This window comes from Lethenteron reissneri, chromosome 69 (genome assembly GCF_015708825.2).
Source record: "Lethenteron reissneri isolate LAM-NWPU_2019-01 chromosome 69, ASM1570882v1, whole genome shotgun sequence".
Classification (NCBI taxonomy): Eukaryota; Metazoa; Chordata; class Hyperoartia; order Petromyzontiformes; family Petromyzontidae; genus Lethenteron; species Lethenteron reissneri.
In genome coordinates this window covers 5574229-5585549 of record NC_083847.1, presented here as the reverse complement: position 1 = coordinate 5585549, position 11321 = coordinate 5574229, and positions in this window count along the sequence as shown.

Genomic DNA, 11321 nt, shown 5'->3' with positions numbered 1-11321 from the left:
TCTCTGCCCGGTGCCTTTCCTAGTTTCAGACTCCAGATCGCCTTCAGTACTTCCTCAACAGATGGCACCTCAAGCCAGCCACTCACAGGGGGGACTTCTTCTTCCAATATTTGAGGCACCGCAGCCTCAGCGGGGTCCTCCCCACTTCATTCATATTCTTGGTTCTTTCTAAAGTCACGTAGAAGGGAAATAATAAAATAATAAAAATAAAACATCATAAAATTCTCACGACGTTTCGGCCACAACGCAAGCAGCCGTCCTCAGTGCGCTAACCACTGCACCACCGCTCTCCACACACACACACAGTGCGCTAACCACTGCACCACCGCTCCCCACACACACACATAGTGCGCTAACCACTGCACCACCGCTCCCCACACACCCACACACAGTGCGCTAACCACTGCACCACAGCTCCCTACACACACACAGTGCGCTAACCACTGCACCACCGCTCCCCACACACACAGTGCGCTAACCACTGCACCACCGCTCCCCACACACACACACACAGTGCGCTAACCACTGCACCACCGCTCCCCACACACACACAGTGCGCTAACCACTGCACCACCGCTCCCCACACACACACACAGTGCGCTAACCACTGCACCACCGCTCTCCACACACACACACAGTGCGCTAACCACTGCACCACCGCTCCCCACACACACACATAGTGCGCTAACCACTGCACCACCGCTCCCCACACACACACACAGTGCGCTAACCACTGCACCACAGCTCCCTACACACACACAGTGCGCTAACCACTGCACCACCGCTCCCCACACACACAGTGCGCTAACCACTGCACCACCGCTCCCCACACACACACACACAGTGCGCTAACCACTGCACCACCGCTCCCCACACACACACAGTGCGCTAACCACTGCACCACCGCTCCCCACACACACACACAGTGCGCTAACCACTGCACCACAGCTCCCCACACACACACAGTGCGCTAACCACTGCATCACCGCTCCCCACACACACACAGTGCGCTAACCACTGCACCACCGCTCCCCACACACACATAGTGCGCTAACCACTGCACCACCGCTCCCCCCACACACACACAGTGCGCTAGCCACTGCACCACCACTCCCCACACACACACAGTGCGCTAACCACTGCACCACCGCTCCCCACACACACACAGTGCGCTAACCACTGCACCACCGATCCCCACACACACAGTGCGCTAACCACTGCACCACCGCTCCCCCCACACACACACAGTGCGCTAGCCACTGCACCACCGCTCCCCACACACACACAGTGCGCTAACCACTGCACCACCGCTCCCCACACACACACAGTGCGCTAACCACTGCACCACCGATCCCCACACACACAGTGCGCTAACCACTGCACCACCGCCCCCCCCACACACACAGTGCGCTAACCACTGCACCACCGCTCCCCACACACACACAGTGCGCTAACCACTGCACCACCGCTCCCCACACACACACAAATTAGAATTTTTGTAAAAAAAAATTCTTGCTGTGAATTTCACACCTGACGATGATTGCTTGTGTGTTGCAGTCGAAACGTCGTGAGAATTTGTATTGTTTTATATTTTTATTATTTTATTATTTCCCTTCCACGTGACTTTACCGAAAAAAACCAATCAAATCAATCCCTGCAGTCACGAAAGCTTCAAATCTAAACGTCCCCACTTTCTTCCACGATGTTCTCCAGGCTGAGAGATTTCCCTCTCCCCGAGGACCTCCCAGTGTGTGTCTGTGTCTGCCCTCGTGAATCTCTCCCTCTGCCTGCCCATGAGTATCATCTCATCATTCCCATCTCTTCTCTCTCCCATCTCCCTGTCAATCATCACTTCTCCCCCCCCCCCCCCACCTCTTTCTCTCTCGCTGTCACGTGGTTTCCTTAAATCCTTTATATTAAGTTCGCTTGCTTGCTTGCTTACGACCGTGCAAATCTTTCGGTCGTTTTTTAACCCACTTCCCGTGATCCAATCGAGCTGACATTTTGCACACAGACTCGTTGCGCGTGACAATTAATGTTCGTGAAATTTTTTGTTCCAAAATTTTACACTTTTTACGGAAAACAAATTAAATATTTAATTACCAATTGCTTAATGCTGGCAGACAATCATCTGAGCCATAGGTGGCAGCCATCTCAAGCCAGAGGACGAGAGGACTCTAGCCGCCACGCATATAAAGGATTTATAGTGAAAAACTTTGTTTTTACGGGTTATACTTATTTCTCTCTCCCTCCAGCCATAGCGTGTGGCACGTGGCCGCGTAGAGCACGTGACCCCCTCCCCCCTGCCTCCAACTCCCCCCCACCCACCGTCCCCAATAGGCCCCCTCGGCCCCCCTCAGCCCCCCCCACCACCACCCCCAAAGACAAAGGTCCCCCGTGTAGCCTGTGACAGACGGTTGGGGCAAGTGATGTTAGCGAGTAGCAGCAGCAACACCTATGAACACACAAAGACAAAGATCCCCCGTGTAGCCTGTAGTAGAATGTAGGGGCAAGTGCCTATGAACACACAAAGACAAAGATCCCCCGTGTAGCCTGTGACAGGCTGTTGGGGCAAGTGCTGTTAGCGAGTAGCAGCGCCTATGAAAGCTGCCGGCGCTGTGGCACACGAGGAAGTGCGCTAACCACTGCACCACCACTCCCCCCACACACACACAGTGCGCTAACCACTTGCACCACCGCTCCCAACACACACACAGTGCGATAACCACTGCACCACCACTCCCCACACACACACACAGTGCGCTAACCACTGCACCACCGCTCCCCCCACACACACACACAGTGCGATAACCACTGCACCACCGCTCCCCCCACACACACACAGTGCGCTAACCACTGCACCACCACTCCCCCCACACACACACAGTGCGCTAACCACTGCACCACCGCTCCCAACACACACACAGTGCGATAACCACTGCACCACCACTCCCCACACACACACACAGTGCGCTAACCACTGCACCACCGCTCCCCACACACACACACACAGTGCGATAACCACTGCACCACCGCTCCCCCCACACACACACAGTGCGCTAACCACTACACCACCGCTCCCCCCACACACACACACACAGTGCGATAACCACTGCACCACCGCTCCCCACACACACACACAGTGCGCTAACCACTGCACCACCACCGCTCCCCACACACACAGTGCGCTAACCACTGCACCACCGCTCCCCACACACACACACACAGTGCGCTAACCACTGCACCACCGATCCCCACACACACACAGTGCGCTAACCACTGCACCACCGCTCCCCACACACACACACAGTGCGCTAACCACTGCACCACCACTCCCCCCACACACACACAGTGCGCTAACCACTGCACCACAGCTCCCCACACACACACAGTGCGCTAACCACTGCATCACCGCTCCCCACACACACACAGTGCGCTAACCACTGCACCACCGCTCCCCACACACACACACAGTGCGCTAACCACTGCACCACCACTACATCACCACACACACAGTGCGCTAACCACTACACCACTACCCCCCCCCCCCCACACACAGTGCGCTAACCACTGCACCACCACTCCCCACACACACACAGTGCGCTAACCACCGCTCCCCACACACACAGTGCGCTAACCACTGCACCACCACTCCCCACACACACACAGTGCGCTAACCACTGCACCACCACTCCCCACCACCACCCCCATCACCCAGCCCCCAATATCCCCCCCCTCGTCCCGTCAGCGCGAGACTTTGACAACGGGTTTCGCGCGCGCAGGTGAGACGGTGTGTGTGCGTGTATGTGTGTGTATGTGTGTGTATGTGTGTATGTATGTGTGTGTATGTATGTGTGTATGTATGTGTATGTGTGTATGTATGTGTATGTGTGTATGTGTGTGTATGTGTGTATGTAGTTGGCACAGTAGGGGGCACAGGTGGTGCATCAGTGGCACGGGCTAGAGAAGAGATGGAGTGATGTGGTACAGGAGGACGTGGAGCTGAGTGAGTGGGTGAGTGAGTGGGTGAGTGGGTGAGTGGGTGAGTGAGTGGGTGAGTGAGTGGGTGAGTGAGTGGGTGAGTGAGTGGGTGAGTGTGTGAGTGACACGGGCTAGAGAAGAGATGGAGTGATGTGGTACAGGAGGACGTGGAGCTGAGTGGACTTGCCGATGACTGGTACCAGCGGTGTCAAGATCGGCCTCAGTGGAGGAGGCTCGTGAAGGACGCTACTGGGCAGTTGGAGGCAGTCGCCCTCCAACAACAACGGAGGGCGGAGGAGCGACGCTCACAACAACGAGCGGAGCGCCGGGTGGCTAAAGCACAGCAAGTTGGCACAGGTGGTGCATCAGCCAGTCATCTCGGTCATCTCAGTCAGTCGCGACCCGTGGCACTTGCTGGGTCAGCCCCGTGACCTCCTGCCAGCGGGCGTTCGACACTTCACGTGGCCTCAAGGTGCACATAGCCTGGCACAAGCGTCGTGGTGACGTCACCGCCACTTAGTGGCGGATGGCGGTTGTTGTTGTGTATGTGTATGTATGTGTGTATGTGTGTGTATGGATGTGTGTGTATGTGTGTGTATGTGTGTATGTGTGTGGGGAGCGGTGGGTGTAGTGGTTAGCGCTACGCTGCGCTATGAACCCGGCGACCCGGGTTCGATTCCCGCTCACGACCGACACCAGTGACGATTATCTGAACCTGACCTGGGCCTCCCCTAGGTCGACTCAGCCTCAAATGAGTACCCCGTGCGGTGTGTAAACATCGCCACTGGGGAGACAAAGGCGGTCGGGCGTGGTGCTGGCCACCCACCCCCTCGTGTACCGTTCCGGCCTTCATAGGTGCTCGCTAACAGCACTTGCCCCTACAGTCTGTTGAGGCTACACGGGGGATCTTTGCCTTGTAGATAGATCCCTGTAAATGTCTACGCAAAGTATCCGTCGGTCTATCCCATCGTGGCGGTACCATTCCCGGCCGCCTTTGTCTCCTCCACACACCCCCCCCCCCCCGCTCCTCCAAATCGATATCTGCGCCTCGAAAATTACTCGCTTTAGATTCGTGACATCTCACCGGGAAACATCCATAGACGTTGCAGAGAGAGAGAGACCCACCGAGATCCGAGGACGTATACACATTAATCGGATTCAACGCAAATGAGAATTTAATTATGTTATATTTTTATTATTTTATTATTTCCCTTCTACGTGGTGGCTTTACCGAAAGAACCAAGAAGATGAATCCCTGCAGTCACGAAAGCTTTAAATCGAAATTTTATAATGTTTTATTTTTATTATTTTATTATTTCCCTTCTACGTGACTTTAGCGAAAGAACCAAGAAGATGAATCCCTGCAGTCACGAAAGCTTTAAATCGAAATTTTATTATGTTTTATTTTTATTATTTTATTATTTCCCTTCTACGTGACTTTACCGAAAGAACCAAGAAGATGAATCCCTGCAGTCACGAAAGCTTTAAATCGAAATTTTATTATGTTTTATTTTTATTATTTTATTACTTCCCTTCTACGTGACTTTACCGAAAGAACCAAGAAGATGAATCCCTGCTGCAGTCACGAAAGCTTTAAATCGAAATTTAAAAGCCAATGAGATAGTTGTAGATTTGAAGCGTTCGTGACCGCAATGATTCATACTCTTTGGTGGTTTCGGTAAAGTTTCGTAGGTGAGACAGTCTTCATCATCATCATCGGCAGCAGATCAACGCTTGCTCACCTGATGATGGACGCTAGTGTAGCGCCCGAAACGTCGTGATATAATCGAGTCGTTTATTCATTTATTCAACTCAATTCTTTTTACCAAACGTGGCTTTTACCGAAAAAAAAACCAACGGGTACAAATGAGATAGAACAATACAAGTGTGACGGATCAATACGAGGCAGAACGACGCAAACGATGAGTTTACAATCGATTAGTTTGATGAAAGTTTACAATCGATTAGTTTAACGAAAGCTTCAAATCGAGTTTACAATCGTTTGACTTCCTTGCCTTCCTCCATCCCTCATCCAGCGGTGGATCGATACTACGTGGGGTGAATGGTGCAATCGTTTTTAATCGATTAGTTTGACATTATTTGGACCTCCCTACCTCATCCAGCAGTGGATCGATACAACGTAGGGTGAACAAAGTGCAGTCGTTTCTAATCGATTAGTTTGACCTCCCTCCCTACCTCATCCAGCAGTGGATCGATACTACGTAGGGTGAACAAAGTGCAGTCGTTTCTAATCGATTAGTTTGACCTCCCTCCCTACCTCATCCAGCAGCGGATCGATACTACGTAGGGTGAACAAAGTGCAGTCGTTTCTAATCGATTAGTTTGACCTCCCTCCCAACCTCATCCAGAAGTGGATCGATACAACGTAGGGTGAACAAAGTGCAGTCGTTTCTAATCGATTATTTTGACCTCCCTCCCTACCTCATCCAGCAGCGGATCGATACTACGTAGGGTGAACAAAATGCAGTCGTTTCTAATCGATTAGTTTGACCTCTCTCCCTACCTCATCCAGCAGTGGATCGATACAACGTAGGGTGAACAAAGTGCAGTCGTTTCTAATCAATTAGTTTGACCTTCCTCCCTCCCTACCTCATCCAGCAGCGGATCGATCTTACGTAGGGTAAAAAAAGAATGAAATCGTTTTTCAATCGATTAGTTTTACAATAGTTTGACCTCCCTCCCTACCTCATCCAGCAGTGGATCGATACAACGTCGTGTAGCTGCACCGACTCGAGCTGTTTGACTGCTGCAACGCTCTCAGTCCCGTCCCCCCTTAACTGCATATAAAGAGCTTTAGAGCTCATCGGATTCCTCCTGCGTTATGAATACAACATTCAGATTGTTTTGGGCCGAGTTGGTTGGGGGGGGGGGGGGGTGACGTGGATGGCATTGCCACTGATTGTGGCGCGTGACTGAGTGGCATTGCCACTAATTGGTGGCTGGGTGGCATTGCCACTGATGGTGGGGCGTGGCTGTGTGGCATTGCCACTAATTGGTGGCTGGGTGGCATTGCCACTAATTGGTGGCTGGGTGGCATTGCCACTGATTGTGGCGCGTGGGTGGGTGGCATTGCCACTGATTGTGGCGCGTGGGTGGGTGGCATTGCCACTGATTGTGACACGTGGCTGGGTGGCATTGCCACTGATTGTGACACGTGGCCGGGTGGCATTGCCACTGATGGTGACGCGTGGGTGGGTGGCAATGCCACTGATTGGTGGCTGGGTGGCAATGCCACTGATGGTGGCACGTGGGTGGGTGGCATTGCCACTGATAGTGACACGTGGCTGGGTGGCAATACCACTGATGGTGACACGTGGCTGGGTGGCATTGCCACTGATGGTGACACGTGGCTGGGTGGCATTGCCACTAATTGGTGGCTGGGTGGCAATGCCACTGATGGTGACACGTGGCTGGGTGGCATTGCCACTGATGGTGATATGTGGGTGGGTGGCAATGCCACTGATGGTGACACGTGGGTAGGGTGGCATTGCCACTAATTGGTGGCTGGGTGGCATTGCCACTGATTGTGACACGTGGCTGGGTGGCATTGCCACTGATGGTGACACGTGGCTGGGTGGCATTGCCACTGATGGTGACACGTGGGTGGGTGGCATTGCCACTGATTGTGACACGTGGCTGGGTGGCATTGCCACTGATGGTGACACGTGGGTGGGTGGCATTGCCATTGATGGTGACACGTGGCTGGGTGGCATTGCCACTGATGGTGACACGTGGGTGGGTGGTATTGCCACTGATTGTGACACGTGACTGGGTGGCATTGCCACTGGTTGTGACACGTGGCTGGGTGGCATTGCCACTGATTGTGACACGTGGCTGGGTGGCATTGCCACTGATGGTGACACGTGGGTGGGTGGCATTGCACACTGATTGTGACACGTGGCTGGGTGGCATTGCCACTGATGGTGACACGTGGCTGGGTGGCATTGCCACTGATGGTGACACGTGGGTGGGTGGCATTGCCACTGATAGTGACACGTGGCTGGGTGGCATTGCCACTGATAGTGACACGTGGGTGGGTGGCATTGCCATTGATGGTGACACGTGGGTGGGTGGCATTGCCACTGATGGTGACACGTGGCTGGGTGGCATTGCCACTGATAGTGACACGTGGGTGGGTGGCATTGCCACTGATTGTGGCACGTGGGTGGGTGGCATTGCCACTGATTGTGGCACGTGGGTGGGTGGCATTGCCACTGATGGTGGCACGTGGCTGGGTGGCATTGCCACTGATGGTGGCACGTGGCTGGGTGGCAATGCCACTGATTGGTGGCTGGGTGGCAATGCCACTGATGGTGACACGTGGCTGGGTGGCAATGCCACTGATGGTGGCACGTGGCTGGGTGGCAATGCCACTGATTGGTGGCTGGGTGGCAATGCCACTGATGGTGGCACGTGGCTGGGTGGCATTGCCACTGATGGTGGCACGTGGCTGGGTGGCAATGCCACTGATTGGTGGCACGTGGTGGGTGGCATTGCCACTGATGGTGACACGTGGGTGGGTGGCATTGCCACTGATAGTGGCACGTGGCTGGGTGGCATTGCCACTGATTGTGACACGTGGCTGGGTGACATTGCCACTGATGGTGACACGTGGCTGGGTGGCATTGCCACTGATTGGTGGCACGTGGTGGGTGGCATTGCCACTGATGGTGACACGTGGGTGGGTGGCATTGCCACTGATGGTGACACGTGGCTGGGTGGCAATGCCACTGATTGGTGGCACGTGGTGGGTGGCATTGCCACTGATGATGACACGTGGGTGGGTGGCATTGCCACTGATTATGGCACGTGGGCTTGGTGACATTGCCACTGATGGTGACACGTGGGTGGGTGGCATTGCCACTGATGGTGACACGTGACTGGGTGGCATTGCCACTGATGGTGACACGTGGCTGGGTGGCATTGCCACTGATTGTGACACGTGGCTGGGTGGCATTGCCATTGATGGTGACACGTGGGTGGGTGGCATTGCCACTGATTGTGACACGTGGCTGGGTGGCATTGCCACTGATGGTGACGCGTGGCTGGGTGGCATTGCCACTGATGGTGACACGTGGCTGGGTGGCATTGCCACTGATGGTGACGCGTGGCTGGGTGGCATTGCCACTGATGGTATCACGTGACTGGGTGGCATTGCCACTGATGGTATCACGTGACTGGGTGACATTGCCACTGATTGTGGCGCGTGGCTGGGTGGCATTGCCACTGATGGTGACACGTGGCTGGGTGGCATTGCCACTGATGGTGACACGTGGGTGGGTGGCATTGCCACTGATTGTGGCGCGTGGCTGGGTGGCATTGCCACTGATTGTGACACGTGGCTAGGTGGCAATGCCACTGATGGTGACACGTGGCTGGGTGGCATTGCCACTGATGGTGGGTGGCATTGCCACTGATGGTGGGGCATGGCTGGGTGGCATTGCCACTGATGGTGGCATTGCCTCTGATTGTGGCACGTGGCTGAGTGGCATTGCCACTAATTGGTGGCTGGGTGGCATTGCCACTGATGGTGACACGTGGGTGGGTGGCAGTGCCACCGCGCAGCGAGGAAGAGCTGAGTGAGCAGGGCCGATGGGACGCGCCACGCTTTGTGCCCCAAATCCCCAACGAGCGCTGAGGACAATGGGGTCATTGGCGAGGTTTGCAAAATCACACGGGGGGTGGTGGTGGTGCAGGCAGACAGACACACGCACACGTGCGGTGTACGTACGGACACACAGACAAAGATCCCCCGTGTAGCCTGTGGCGGATTGTCGGGGCAAGTGCTGTTAGCGAGTAGCAGCAGCAGCGCCTGTGAAGGCGACCGGCACGGCGCGCGAAGCGGGTGGGTGGCCAGCACCAGGCCCACACATGGACATTTACACACATAGACACACACACACAGACACACACACAGAGACACACACAGACACTCACACACACAGACACACAGACACACATAGACACACACACACAGACATACACACAGCGACACACACAGACACACACACGCACAGACACACACAGACACACAGACACATACACAGACACACACACACTCACAGACAACAACAACAACAACAACCGCCATTCGCCACTAAGTGGCGGTGACGTCACCACGATGCTTGTGCCAGGCCAAGTGCACCTTGAGGCCACGTGAAGTGTCGAAAGCCCGCTGGCAGGAGGTCACGGGGCAGACCCAGGTGCCACTGGTCGACTGACCGAGATGACCGAGATGACTGGCTGATGCACCACCTGTGCCCCCTACTGTGCCAACTTGCTGTGCTTTAGCCACCCAGTGCTCCGCTCGTTATTGTGAGCGTCGCTCCTCCGCCCGCCATTGTTGTTGGAGGGCGACTGCCTCCAACTGCCCCGTAGCGTCCTTCACGAGCCTCCTCCACAGAGGCCGATCTTGACACCGCTGGTACCGGTCATCGGCAAGTCCACTCAGCTCCACGTCCTCCTGTACCACATCACTTCATCTCTTCTCTAGCTCGTGCCGCGCCCGTTTAGCCCCCTCGATCCAGCCGAACAATAGCTGTTTAGGCATGCAGTGGTTGGGCATGCGGGCTACATGACCCAGCCAACGCAGCCTTGCCTGCCGGAGGAGCTCACCGATTGGACTTTGCCCAGATCTTTCAAGGATTTGTGAGCTCCTCACACAATCCAGCCTGGTTAAACCCAGGATGGATCGTAGGCAGGCCAGCCTAAATGTATCTAACCGACGAAGATGCTCCATTAGAGAGGTCCACGTTTCGCAAGCGTAGAGAAGGGAGGAAATGACTGTGGCCGAGAAGACCTGAAGCTTCGTGTGGAACGACAGACCAGGTAGCTTCCACCCAGCGTTACGCAACCGATGAAAATATATTTTCGCTCGACTGATTCGGAGTGAGACCTCTGCTGTTAAACTGGAGCCGGTCATAAGCACACTGCCCAGATATGGGAACTCTCCACTCTCTCCACAATTGCCCCATCACCGATTGGGAGTTGTGTGGGTGGAGTGTCCGATGGTACAAAATACCCAGGCAGGTGCTTAGTTTTGGTGGGGCTGATGGTAAGGCCCCACCTCTTAGTGGCACGCTCCAGTCTCAGCAGCAGCGTCTCCAACTCTTCCTCTGAATGAGCAGCTATTACCAAATCATCGGCATACATAACGTGGTTGACCAATAGGGAGCCATCCCTTGATCGCACCCGGGCATCGATCAGCCTCCCACTATATTTGTACCAAATAGAAATTCCCTCGGTACAGCTATTGAAGGCTTCACGAACTACGCGGTCAAAATAGATGTTAAATAATGTGGGAGCCAGAGGACATCCCT